Genomic DNA, 15,114 nt, shown 5'->3' with positions numbered 1-15,114 from the left:
CAGCTGTTCTTAGCTTTCTGCTCCAACGTGACCCATATGAGAAACTCAGCTTCCTCGTCCTCGTTGGCCTCAAACACCACATAACCAGGCATCTGAGGACAGAGCAGACTTTGTTGATATGTTGGAGCTCAGGTCAGGATGGAAAAGAGGCAGCCAGAAAAGCAACGGAGTGTTTCCCCTACTGCACTAGAAAACAAAAGGCTTTACATTTCAGTGTTAAATTTTCCTCCCTTAAGAGTCCTTCTGTCCTCAGCACAACCATACCAGCGTCACCACCACTGCCGCCACCCTGACATCGCTGATTTTTCACTTGGGCCATTTCTCAGTCCCTCTTCTCGCCTTTGCTCTTCACCTCATTTCTTTTGGAAAGTAGCTTCATGCTCTTTTCCTGTTCTTTCAGACCAGAGGTGAGAGGGGGCAGGATGGGAAGAGAAAAGGGACACTTGTCTTTCAGATAAACAGAGGGCAATCTACTTCAGAGAAATTGTTCAGTCTCTTATAAACATTGGCTTTAGGTAACTATAGTTTTAAAAAGCACCTTAAAAAAAAAAACAAACCAAACTACTTTACCTACACATTCTGTGCACTAAGAGAAGCATATTTATTGCCATATGTGCCTACCTTAATAGTGATATATAGATTGATAGATATAATAGTGATATAATAGGTATACATATGGAGACAGGGGGCCTTCCCAGGTGGCACTAGTGGTAAAGACCCTGCCTGCCAATGCAGGAAATGCAAGAGACTTGAGTTTGATCCCTAGGTCGGGAAGGTCTCCTGAAGGAGGACATGAAACCCACTCCAGTATTCTTGCCCAGAGAATCCCATGGACAGAGGAGCCTGGTGGGCTATGGTCCACAGGGTCACAAAGAGTCGGACACAACTAAAGAGACAGCACACACGCACGCATATATAGAGAGAGACAGGGACAGAAACAGAGAGAGAGAGACAGACACAGCGAGAGAGATTTGGGGCAATTTTTTGGGTTGTTTTCCAAAGAATTCTTGTAGACAAGCCAGAATTCAGTGAACTTGACTCTCTAACAGTCATGGTTTTGGAATCTGGGCAATGATTCCCCTTGACTGGACCTATAGTTATCTCACCTCCATCCCTTCACACTGATACCCGTTACACCTTGACTCAGGTTGACAAAGTAACTGAGCTGGTAGAGTAGTCTGGGGAAAGGCTCCAGTTATGATCAGGGCTGAGGAAGAGTAAAATCCTCATTTGGATGTAAAGTGTGGAACATTGATGGGAATGGTCTCACTTGATTTCCAAAGAACCACTCTGAGCACATAGGAAATCTCACACATCTCAGAAACAATAAAGAAAATAATAAAAAGACTATGTTCCTCTGGTGAAAGAGATTGAAACCATTTTCTCTAGATGAAAACAACTGAAAAGGTCATGTGTAGATTACCCAAGAAACATGATAGCTGACTCCCCAGAGCCAGAGTCAAGGATACTCTCAGACTTCAGCCTGTGATTGAAGTACATTACCTTTTGTTCTAAGTTCAAGTTGATATATTCTAAACCATTCAGGCCCCTCAAACTTGGTCTCTAAATACAGAATAATTTATACTTTGAGGGATACCTCTGACCCACTGCTAGCTTCCTTAAATTAAGGAGAAAGTGAAAGTGTTAGTCGCTCAGTTGTGTCTGACTCTTCTTGACCCCATACACTACTGCCCACCAGGCTCCTCTGTCCATGGGATTCTTCAGGCAAGAGTACTGGATTGGGTTGCCACTTCCTTCTCCAGGGGATCTTCCCGACCCAGGGGTCGAACCTGGGTCTCCCGCATAGAAAGCAGACTGTTTACCATCTGAGCCACCAGGGAAGTAAACTATGGGGAATGGGGCCATAAATGAAATGATTTGCATTCATTTTTGTGTGGGTTACTGAGTGACATACATGCCAAATAGTCTAAAGAGGATGGAAGTAGGACTGTCCCACCATCCCCAGCAAGGGGGAGAAAGAGCGGTAGTTCTGTTGTTCCTATTCCATGCTCTCTTCTTCCCCAGGGAGGGCAGATCGGGCCAGTCCTCACCCCCAGTCACTGTCTTTCCCCAACCTATCCCCTTTGGCAATTGTCTGAAAAAGCAAGAGACACAGAAATGGAGTCTTTGTCTTTGAAGGAAGCTATGGCCCACGTGTAGGGACCAGACATAGCACCTCCCCCATGTACCACACTCTTGCTCTCCGAATGACTTCTCCTGCCCACTGTCCTTCTCCCTCTTCTCCGCCTCTGGCCTTCTCCAGCACCACCTTGCTAGGCCAGGTGAGTCAGGGCTAATGACTGACTGAATGAACTGCTCCTGTTCTTCTCCTCACCTTCAGGCATAACTCAGAGTGAAGATGAGGGGGAGGGGTCTTTTTGGCCAATGTTTGTGGCCAATAGAGGACCCAGAGTCCTTGTATCCCCTTTACTGAGTAGTTCTGTGGTCCCAGCATTGCTATGGCTCCTCCCTTTCCTCAACTCCCTCCAAATTCAACCCAACAGATTTGTAGACTTGTCAGTACATGGCTCAAAACCTGCTCCTTCCTTCCACCTCAACTGCCATCAGCCTTGCCCAGACCTAGACTTCTGCATCAGCTAGTTTCATGCTCTTCCTTTACCTTATTCTCTTCTCTTCCTGTTCTCCACACACCAGCTGGAATGATGTTTTAAAACGCTGGTTGGATGATATCACTGCCCTTCTAAAGGTCTCCAGTGTGAAGGCAGCTTCAGAATGTCTATTATAGGTTGTATGTCATTTAACTAGTATTGTGGAAACAGCAATTAAAGAATGAGGGCAGGAAGGGTTGATGGAGATTACCAGGCATGGTTTGGGGCGGTGGGGGCGGGGGGGGGGGGGGTTGCCAAACCACTCTGAATAAAATCCACTCTATTCAGTGGCATTCAAGGGCTTGCATGGGATAGCTCTTTTCTTTCTTTCTGCCCTCAGGTGGTCCCATTGTCCCTCTGCTTGACAGTCTTTCCCACAAATCCAGCTAGCTCTAACCCTGTCCTGTCTTTCCCACAGGTCCTCCCCTCCACCTCTGCTTCAGCAGGACTGGCTCCTCCAAAGCCAGCATGTCATCTCATTGGAGAGGTCTTCTCTGGCCTCCCTTGTCTAGCCAGCTCCCAGGAACTTCCCTGGTGGTCCAGTCCATCGGTGCTCCCAATGCAGGGAGCCCAGGTCCAGTCTCTGGGCAGGGAACTAGATCCCACACGCCACAGCTAAGAGTATTCATTGGAAGGACTGATGCTGAAGCTGAAGCTTCAATACTCTGGCCACCTGATGTGAAAAGCTGGCTCATTAGATTAGACCCTTTCCCAATCTGCTGGGAAAGACTGAAGATGAAAGAAGAAGAGGGTGACAGAGGATGAGACGATTGGATGGCATCAACGGACATGAGTCTGAGTAAACTCTGGGAGATAGTGAAGGACAGAGAAGCCTGGCATACTGCAGTCCATGGAGCCACAAAGTAGACTTAGCGGCTGCACAACAACAACAACTAATAGTTGTTAGATACAGCAACTTAAAAAAAAAGATCCCACACGCGGTAACAAAGATTCTGCTTGCTGCAACTGTTGTTCATTGCTATTCCCAGCACCTCGCACAGTGCTTGTCATCATAGTCACCCCAGAAATATTTGGGGATGAATGAATGAAATTTACACTGGCTGACTGCATCATTTCTCTTCCCATTAAAAGAATCATATGTACCTAAATTATGAAAGTAGCAATGATTAATAGCAAATCTGGGCTCTGCATATGTAACCTCAATCATTCAGGTGCATAATCCAAATTTTATCTGGAGTTGAACACATACACGTGTTATCAAAGGAGAGCCTGATGGTGCCTGAACCCAGAGAACAGGCATCAGGGGTTTAGGAAGGGACGTGTCAAGATATATCACCACCACATTTTAAGTACATCTAGAATCATATGGTCTAGTGCAGTGTTTCTCAGCCTCCATACTATTGAAATTTGGGGCTGAACAGCCATTGTCATGAGGAGCTGTCATGTGCTTTGTTGGACATTTAGTAGCATTTGGGGCTTCCACACATTAGACATCAATATCACCCCATCATCAGTGATAAACGATAAAAAAATGTCTCCAGAAATTGCTAAATGTCCCCAGGGAATAAAATCATCCTGGTTGAGAACAACCAGTCTAGAGGAACAATTAGCCATCTTCAAGAGAATTACCATCAAATCTTGGGTACCACAAAAGAAAGAAACTAGAAGAGTAGACTGGTAGTAGTTTGCTTTTTATTTCTGGTGTGAGGACTAGCACAAAGTATTCAAAGGCTACAATGTGTAATCAATCTAGCTTCAGCTTCAGAAACAGACAAAAGATCCACAGGATGAAGCCTGAAGCTCACCAGAGATTTCCAAAAGAAGAAGGAGGTGAATTAAATATGACTAGATAAAATAATTCATGCAACAGAGGTAGGATTTAATTACGGGTGACTGCAGTCTATGAACGTGAATCCAAAATGTGCCAAAGGCACATCATGCAATGATGACTGAAATGATGCTCATCGTAAATGACTGGCTTATAAACCAGAGCTTCCTGGATGGTACACAGGGAATGAGCAGCATTGGACAGTGGCCTTCATCAATAGGCAAGTCCAGGTAAACAGTTCAGAAGCTGCCAACCTGATGGTATCACTGGCCTGTGGTACTCGGATGAAAGCGCTTTATAAATCATCTTGATGTCAATCCGAGCACTTAGAAAAGCAGAACTAAGATTTCAGGTCGTAGGTCTGGAATGATGTGACATGTGTAGAGATAAATGGAGTACAGAGAAATGATAGGAATGAGACAGAAGTGAAACATGCTATACTTACTTGAAATAAACACCCCAAGTCTTACTGCAGAAATGCAAATTTTGACACAGAGAAGGCAGCAAAACAGTTAAGTAAATCAGCCTAGAAGGAGCTAGAATGGAAAAATGATTACAATACAGAGCCCTCCCAAGGAAAACAGGAAACATGCTGTGCTGGAGAGAAAGCAGAAACCCTTTCTCAAACAGACAATTCTACATGCAAGTGGAAACTTGAAAGGAGATACGGAGCCACCAGTTCTCACACAAACACGCAGTAACCACATAACAGCTGCCTGATGCAGAGCCGAGTCTGTGAATATGTCTTTGAAATTATCAGTGGCAACAGCTGAATAGGATAGAAGCTGTGAAGGCTTCTTCTCTGTTAAGAGAGGCTTTTAGAAAAGATGTGGGAGACCACAGACTTCATGATTTCAACAGCGAGGGAAAAGTGTTTTGAAGCTCTAAGCCATAGCTTGAATGTAAGAATTGCTAAGAAAGTTATGTTTAATTACAAAGAAATCAGCAGAAATTTTCAGCAGGGAAACTGTCCTGCAAATCTGTGAGGTTAAACTGCAAAGGAAAATGTTAATGGCTGAAGCAGGCTATCCAAAGAATTCAAACACCTTTCCGGAAAGCATTCGACGTCGTTCCTTGTTTAAGAAAAAAAAATCCTAATCTGCAAAAAATATATTCTGGCATTTACAAGGCAAGCTATTTTGACCACAAGGAGAAAAAGAAGCTCCCAAACCAATTTTGAAATCAACTATCGGATTACAGTCAATATTTTGGCATGGCAGGAAGAACACTGAGGCTCATTGAAATACTGTGTGCAGCTCTGATAAGGACATAAATATGGAGAAGGTGGAGCAGGGAGCAACCAAATGATAAAGAGACTCAAAGGAGGCATTCTTTACATTAGCACGTATCTTGCAAAATCAGCAACTGCACAGCACTTGGTCAGCAAAGAAGGGGATTTATGAGAGAATTTCATTGAGATGTTAAGGGAAAATCTAAAGGGATTATCAATAATAATGCAACAGGGCTGTTTAACTTTGAATGTAAGACCAGGGTCTGCAAATTCAGGTCAATAAAAAAAAGAAATTAAAAATATTTTTCTTGTTTGTTTGTTGGGGGCGGGTTTGGGGTTTTTGAGGAGGGTAGAGGAGTCTTGAGGAATATTGAATGGGAAAGAGAAAATGTCAGAGCTGTGGAAAGGATAAAGAAAGAAGAGCATGAATTTTACAGTATCTTGTAAATGACAGTATAAACTAGAGAAACAAACATTTTTCTCCTTGAGTCCACCCTTAGTTTTAAACTTCCCCTCATGGACCTACCTCATAAGTGAATTTTGTATAATCCTGCTCTACGATACAGAAAGCAACTTGTTTACCTGTAATAGAGAATCTGGGTCACATAGCTCAGACCTCTCAATGTCCTTTCTGGCTTTTTGCTTCTGTTATTTCAAGTCCAAGTGCTCTGCCAAGATTCAGCCCAAATTCCATCTTCTCTGGAAAGCCTTTGCTGGCTTCTTCATTTAAAGTGATTTTTTCCTGTTCTGAACTCTTCCACCATGTCTTTCACATTCATCTACTGTCCCATTACTATATACTTGACATAAGTTATGTCAAAGAAAAAAATGAAAGAACTGAAAGGTGAGTATGTAATTTTGAGTGATGAAAAGAAGCATGAACAGATTAAAATTAGAGAATTGGGATCTAATCCTAATAAAGATTTTAAAATGGAAGAGATCAATTTTCTTAGAAAATAAAGGACTTTTAAATGTTAATATATGGTTATATTTATGCTATATTATTTCATTATGCTTTCATTAAGTGATCGTACTCTACAATAGATGAGTGTGTGTGTATGTGTATGTATATATATATATATATACATACACGTAAATGCATTTTTTAAAGTTCTAGAGCCACAGACACCTGTTAATAATTGTATTTTCCTCTAGGGAATGAAGTAACTAAGTGATTGAGTAAACCTGAAGTAGATCTAATTTATGTCACCACATCCAGAATGGGGTGTGAAAAGAGAAAGAGAGGAGATGTTTAAGGACGTTTGAATTGACTCTATTTGTGGATTATTTTTATATTCATATTCATAAATATGAATGTGCATATTCATGTGTGTATCAGCCAGAGTCTCAGTCAGAACTAAATCACCCCAATTATCCTAACAGTGAGAATTTAAACTAGGTATTAAAGAATGGAAAAAGTAAAAGGGGGACCCTGAAATATCACAGGAGTAATAGTTGTACAAAGCAGCCAGCACCTAGGGCTGGGGAACGGAGAGGAGGTTGGGATTGTTAGGTTTTAGGAGTTTGGAAGGGAGTTTAGCTGGTGCTACTGCCTCAGGACCACAGAAGACAGAGTCAGATCTCTGACAAGTGGGTATCTGCAAAGACTGGGAAAAGTGCAAACTGGAATCAACTGCCTCTGCGGAGGGGTTCCGGTGAAGGGCCACTGCTGGGCAACACCCGCAGGAACAGGAGGCAAACAGGAAGCAGCTAGTTCTTCCTCTTCCTTCCACCTTTCTGTCTCCCTTTGGCGCCCCCTCATGGAGACAAGTGGCAGAGATTCTTTCTCAGTCTCAGGGTATGTGCCTAGCTTATTAATGAACCTATTTACAGTTTATCGATTAAGCTGTGCTGCAAACTCTGATCCTGGGGGATGAAATAAACAATTCAGCTCTATCATAATCATGGGAGTCAGAAATGGCCTCAAAGAGGTTATAAATGGACCCTCTGCTTACACAAAACTAGTTTCCTTGGAGAGGAACATTAGTTTGGTAGAGCACACACAGCTAGGAGCCAACATTTTTTAAATTCTTTTTTTGGCTCTGCTACTGAGTGGGCAGTCTTATATAAACCACATAATCTCTTTAAAAATAACAATAATAAAAATTAATTCCTGAATGGTGCTCACCATGTGTCAGGCACTAAGTGTTTTATGTATATTAATTAATTTAATCCTTGCAACAGTTCTGTGAGAAAAGGGACTTTAGTTACTTCACCCAAGGTCACAAAATAGTGAGGAAAAGACCAGAGATTGAACCCAGCAGCCTGATATACAAATTTTCTCTCTATTAACAAGCATTGCTGCCTCTCAAACATTTATATTACATGCCAGACACAATTCTACATTCTTAAAATAGAGAAAAATCTTCTGAAGTAAGGACTGTCACCCTCAATTTACATATGAGAATAATGAATCCAGGGGGCTCTCTGGCCTCCATTTCTCTGTCTGTCAAATGGGTAGGTTGGATCAGCTGACATTGATGTCAGTTTCTGCAGACACTGGGATTCTGTAATTAATGAGCTCAAGGGTTCTGGCTAAAACCCAACTAGAAAACCTCATTTTACACATTTGCAGACCCCCTGATCTCACAAGTTTAATAATAGCACACTCATGTACACAAGTACAAAAATTGCCAACTCAACGCAGCTTATTATTCTCCATCATCTATTCTCTAGGAATTAGATGGGAAATAAAAGGAAGGGAATCAAAAATCATTTAGGATGACACATTGCTTGCTTTCAGCAATTAGCTCCAAGATCATATCCACATCTAACTGTGTTAAACTGGGAAAGGGATGACACACACTTTTTATTACTTTTCTTTTCCTCATTTTTTAATATTCTGTTTGACTTTTAGACTTTCAGTCCACCACAAGCCTTTGAGAAAGGTTAGTATTTTCACAGCGGAAAGGTTCAGAACCCAGGGAAGCTTGCCTGAGGACACCCACCTGGTTAGAACTGAACTGGGATTTGAACTCGTGATGAGTTTTACCTAAAGTGACAGTATCAGGACTGTTAAGACTGAAATCAACCTTGTCTTCAAAATCCTACTTTTTTTAAAATAAAAACTTTCCTGTCAGTGTATATAACCTTGTAACTCTTGACAAGCCAAGGGATGGACATTGATAAACTCCCAGCTGAGTCAGCTGAGTGACCTGACCTCAGTGAATCCCTGTCAGCATCACTGTAGCAAGTCACAGACCAGCCACGGACCATGCTGACACCATCCAGGGTCCACAGGTATCTAATGTCCCTAGGAACTTCACACCACACTACAGAGCCTGGTGTGCAGAATATGGCAAGATCTTTAAGAACCTCAGGAATTCAGTGATTTTTTTAATAAGGGAAGATACCTATCTTCTTAGAAATGTTCCTATGAAAAAAGTTGTGCATGTGGGCAAAACCAAGCCCCCTCTGCTCACCAACAGATGACTTTAGCCAACCCTTGTATGGTGCCACTTTTAATATTAAAAAAAAAAAAATTCCTAATAGTCTTTTGGACCCTAATCTTCTGGGAAATGAGGGTTTCCTGCCATAACAAGAGGTCTGCCTCAGAGAGAGATTTGATTCCTTATTTGAACATCTGTAGAACCCTCTAAAATAGTTTAGATAGAAATGAAAATGATGCGAGGAGAGAAAACCTCTGTGAGGGATGGTCCTGGAATGCAGGTTTCATGTGGTTTACTCCAAGAATAGTTAAGCAAAAAGAGGATGGAGAGCTGCTCCTGCTTCTCACCTTCCCTCCCCAGATGGGGCAGAAGTCCCCTGGGAATCCTCTACTCCCAGTTACAGCACACCCCCTACAACTGGTGCCCCAGGGCTGCCTCCAAACTGAAAATGAATGACCAATCAACCATCAAGGTCAACAGCTGATCGAATCCAACGCTACTGGAGGGAGGTTGGGAGGCTTCGGCACTTTGTTACCTGGGGTTCAAATCCCAGGTCCTCCACTGACTGCAAATCTTTGCAAGCATTTTTGAGCCTAAGTTTGTTCATTTGATAAATCAGGGTCATAATACCCATTTCATTGGCTGGTGTGTCAGTTTTCAATGGCTTTCGTAACAAGTACCACAAACTAGGGGGCTCACAATAACAGACACTTTTTCTCTTATAGTTCTGGAGGCCAGGAGACTGAAATCAAGATATCAAAGAGGCTAAGTTCTCTCTGAAGAGTCTAGGGAAGAATCCTTCCTTGCCTCAGCCCCTGACATTTCTTGGTGATGGCAGGATCACTCCAACCCCTGCCATCTCTTCACATCTCTCTGTGTCTGTGTTCTCCCCTCTTCTTATAAGGACATGAGTCATTAGATTTAGGGTCAAGGCTAACCTGGGATGATCTCATCTTGATCCTTAACTAATTACATCCACAAAAGACCCTATTACCAAATAAGATCAAATTCTGAAGGCCAGATGGACATAAATTCTTGAGGGGGCACTACCAACAGATGATAACTGTTTAGGGGATTGAATGAGAAGGATGCAGTTAAAGCACCTCATTTAATACCTGCATGTTATAGGTCTTTAATAAATACAGGGACAATTTTTATTTTTTGTTATTACGGCTGCAGCTGGTCTCATCATTGCCTTCTAGGCAATAAAGAAAAAGGATTGATTTGAGAATGAAAGGACAGGTCTGAGGAGTACCAAGGAAAGGGGCAGCGGAGAAAAAGTAGGAGGTTTGGAAAGCGGAAGGAGAAAGTGCTGAGGGGACACTCATTACCTGGGTTGTTCCAGTGCCCACAAGGGCTTCCCTTGTGGCTCAGCTGGTAAAGAATCCACCTGCAATGCGGGAGACCTAGGTTTGATCCCTGGGTTGGGAAGATTCCCTGGAGAAGGGAAAGGCTACCCACTCCAGTATTCTGGCCTGGAGAATTCTATGGTCTGTATAGTCCATGGGGTCACAAAGAATCAGATACTACTCAGCGACTTTCACTCACTCACTCTAAGGCCAGGGCCCGGATACACTGGGCGTGAGGCAGGAAAACTGGATACCTGGGCCTGACCCAGCCTGGCCATCTCCCCATTGTGGTCTCACTGCCCTGAGGGAAAAGAAACTGAAGAATCTGGGGGGAAAATTCTCTACATGCTCACTTCTTCTTGTCCTTCTGGTACAGATGCCTGCTTGTTCAGACATGTCTGACTCTTGTGAACCCATGGACTATAGCCCACCAGGCTCCTCTGTCCATGGAATTTTCTAGGCAAGAATACTGGAGCAGGTTTGCCATTTCCTACTCCAGGGGATCTTCCTGACCCAAGGAATGAACCCTCATCTCCTGTGTCTCCTGCATTGGCAGGCAGATTATTCTTTACCACTGAGCCCCCTGGGAAGCCCCTCTGGTGCAGGTACTTCAGAATTTTCCCAATGGGAGTAGAAGAACTGATTCTGGAAGCAAGAATCACAGAATGTAGAGGCTTCCTCCCTGAAAAGTAAGTAGATCTCAATGCTAAGTGTGGAGAGAAACTCCTGTTATTTCAGAAGATTCCTGAGCCCTGGAAATGAACCAAGCATAACAAACACATGAAGTCAAAGGCAGCTGGAAAAGCTAGGCCCCTTCCTCCCCAAGGCCAGAATGATGGGCATCCTGGAAGCTCTAAAATTTAGTCAGTGCAATTCTGAAGACACCAAAGTTTCACCCTGATATAAATTATACACCGCCAAGTACTGTAGCTTGGTTCAGATTTCCTGGGTCAGGAAGATCCCCTGAAGAAGGAAATGGCAACCAACTCCAGTATTCTTGCCTGGAGAATCCCATGAACAGAGGAGCTTGGCGGGCTACAGTCCATGGGGTTGCAAAAGTTGGACACGACTGAGCGACTAAACCACCACCAAGCATTGTAGCTAATGGTTTTGCTAGAACTGTGGTACATGTTTATGTCACTGGAAGAGATCGAAGGTGAGTCATGACCACAAAATTATTAAGTATAAAGATTCTCTTGAAGACTAACTTCTTCCCTCCAGAGACGAGCCTCGTAGACTGTCAGCCATTGTTTGTTTTTTGTAGCATGAACACTTTGATGGTCTGAGTCCATGGGCTACTTCTCAGAATAACGTTTTAAATAAAATAACAAAAAAGTACAAAGCAAACAATGATATCAAAAGACAGTTATTAAAATACCAACAAAACAATCAGTTTATGAAGTGTGCTTTTTTCTCAATGTGTTAATCACAAGTTCTAGAAACAGGTCTTATAGCTACTATAATTTTTTGAAGTTAGGAGGAATTTAACCAATATTTCAAGATCTCTGCAGCAACTATAGAGAGTTTGACAAATTTCAGTGGTTTATCGTCTACGTTCATAATTGAAGAAATGCTAACTTTCAGTTGGGGTTAAGTGGAAATACACACATATTTTTTTTTTCTTATCCAAGTTCACAGAATTATCTTCCTAGGAGTTGGTGGACCCCATTTTTCGAACCTCTATTCTGAGCAAACTTCAAAGGTACCCAAATTGTGGTGGGGCTCTGCCAGCAAGCGCCAGCACCAATTCAGTTACGTTAGCAAAGGAGGCCCCCTGCTGGCCAAAACGCGGCTGCCATCCATCCGAAAACTCAATTGGCCGTGTTAGAAAACAATAGGTCAGGCAATTAATTCACTAACTCACATCAAGAAATGGAGCGCGGAAGACTACTTGTCAGCCAGGCCCCGGGGTATCTAATCAGTACAGATTTAAAAGTCCCATCTGGCTTAATGGGAAAGTGCTGATGGTTTATGCTGTTGGTCATTAGCTGAAGTGGAGATGCCGGCCTGGACCGCTGTTTCTAAGGCGGGGTCTTTCTCCTCTCAACAACAAACCCTGCAGATTGCTTAAAGGCTAGATTTCCCCAGGGGCTTGTCTGACCAGAGTATTTAAAGCCTGGTTTCAGTGCTTGGAGCCAAGGGCAAAGGAAGGAGAGGAGATAGGAATGCAGGACTTAGGATGTACCAGAAACCAGGATAAGAATTTTCACGAGTGCTATTCTGTCAATTCCTAAAGCAATCCTGCATGAAGTTACTATTATTATTTACAGAGGCTTGGAGAGGAAAGCTGTCACTTACTCATGGTCACTCTGAATGAATGGCTATGTGGTTTTGGGGGGATGCGTAGCCCATCTGACCCCCAGTTTCTGCAGCCTGAGGCAAGGAGAGTCCCACCCGGGGGTACCCACTACAGTTAGCACAGAGTTCTGGAGCCTGGTGTTAGGTTTGAGTCCTGGACTTCACACTAACAGCATGAACTTAGACCAGTTTATCAATCATCTGTGCCTCATTTTCCCTATCTGGGAAAGGAGGATAGTAACAGTACCTATTACAAGAGTTGTTGTAAAGATCAAATGTAAACCCACAGAACAGTGCCCGATATCTGTAGATATTCAATAAATGACAGCGATTATCACTCTGAGAAAATGTTGCCTCCTGAATACTAAAGCAACAACACAGCCAGCAGCCTAAACCATCATTCCTCAATTAAAGGCAATTTTGTTCCCCAGAAGTTTTGGCCAAGTCTGGAGACATTTTTGGTTCTCACAACTAGGGACCATCTATTGTACAGGAGACAGGGATCAAGACCATCCCCACGGAAAAGAAATGCAAAAAAGCAAAATGGCTGTCTGGAGAGGCCTTAAAAACAGCTGTGAAAAGAAGAGAAGCGAAAAGCAAAGGAGAAAAGGAAAGATATAAGCATCTGAATGCAGAGTTCCAAAGAATAGCAAGAAGAGATAAGAAAGCCTTCCTCAGCGATCAATGCAAAGAAATAGAGGAAAACAACAGAATGGGAAAGACTAGAGATCTCTTCAAGAAAATCAGAGATACCAAGGGAATATTTCATGCAAAGATGGGCTCGATAAAGGACAGAAATGGTATGGACCTAACAGAAGCAGAAGATATTAAGAAGAGGTGGCAAGAATACACAGAAGAACTGTACAAAAAAGATCTTCATGATCCAGATAATCACGATGGTGTGATCACTGACCTAGAGCCAGACATCCTGGAATGTGAAGTCAAGTGGGCCTTAGAAAGCATCACTACGAACAAAGCTAGTGGAGGTGATGGAATTCCAGTTGAGCTATTCCAAATCCTGAAAGATGATGCTGTGAAAGTGCTGCACTCAATATGCCAGCAAATTTGGAAAACTCAGCAGTGGCCACAGAACTGGAAAAGGTCAGTTTTCACTCCAATCCCAAAGAAAGGCAATGCCAAAGAATGCTCAAACTACCGCACAATTGTACTCATCTCACACGCTAGTAAAGTAATGCTCAAAATTCTCCAAGCCAGGTTTCAGCAATACGTGAACCGTGAACTTCCAGTTGTTCAAGCTGGTTTTAGAAAAGGCAGAGGAACCAGAGATCAAATTGCCAACATCCACTGGATCATGGAAAAAGCAAGAGAGTTCCAGAAAAACATCTATTTCTGCTTTATTGACTATGCCAAAGCCTTTGACTGTGTGGATCACAATAAATGTGGAAAATTCTGGAAGAGATGGGAATATCAGACCACCTGACCTGCCTCTTGAGAAACCTGTATGCAGGTCAGGAAGCAACAGTTAGAACTGGACATGGAACAACAGATTGGTTCCAAATAGGAAAAGGAGTACGTCAAGGCTGTATATTGTCACCCTGCTTATTTAACTTATATGCAGAGTACATCATGAGAAATGTTGGGCTGGAAGAAGCACAAGCTGGACTCAAGATTTCTGGGAGAAATATCAATAACCTCAGATATGCAGATGACACCACTCTTATGGCAGAAAGTGAAGAGGAACTAAAAAGCCTCTTGATGAAGGTGAAAGAGGAGAGTGAAAAAGTTGGCTTAAAGCTCAACATTCAGAAAATGAAGATCATGGCATCCGGTCCCATCACTTCATGGGAAATAGATGGGGAAACAGTGGAAACAGTGTCAGACTTTATTATTCTGGGCTCCAAAATCACTGCAGATGGTGACTGCAGCCATGAAATTAAAAGACGCTTACTCCTTGGAAGAAAAGTTATGACCAACCTAGATAGCATATTCAAAAGCAGAGACATTACTTTGCCAACAAAGGTTCGTCTAGTCAAGGCTATGGTTTTTCCTGTGGTCAAGTATGGATGTGAGAGTTGGACTATGAAGAAAGCTGAGCGCCGAAGAATTGATGCTTTTGAACTGTGGTATTGGAGAAGACTCTTGAGGGTCCCTTGGACTGCAAGGAGATCCAACCAGTCCATTCTGAAGGAGATCAGCCCTGGGATTTCTTTGGATGGAATGATGCTAAAGCTGAAACTCCAGTACTTTGGCCACCTCATGCGAAGAGTTGACTCATTGGAAAAGACTCTGATATTGGGAGGGATTGGGGGCAGGAGGAGAAGGGGACGACAGAAGATGAGATGGCTGGATGGCATCACTGACTTGATGGACGTGAGTCTGAGTGAACTCCGGGAGTTGGTGATGGACAGGGAGGCCTGGCATGCTTCCATTCGAGGGGTCGCAAAGAGTCGGACACGACTGAGCGACTGAACTGAACTGAATAGATAGA

The sequence above is a fragment of the Bos javanicus genome, chromosome 2 (assembly GCF_032452875.1).
Source record: "Bos javanicus breed banteng chromosome 2, ARS-OSU_banteng_1.0, whole genome shotgun sequence".
Taxonomy (NCBI): Eukaryota; Metazoa; Chordata; class Mammalia; order Artiodactyla; family Bovidae; genus Bos; species Bos javanicus.
Note: the sequence above shows the minus strand (reverse complement) of the source record.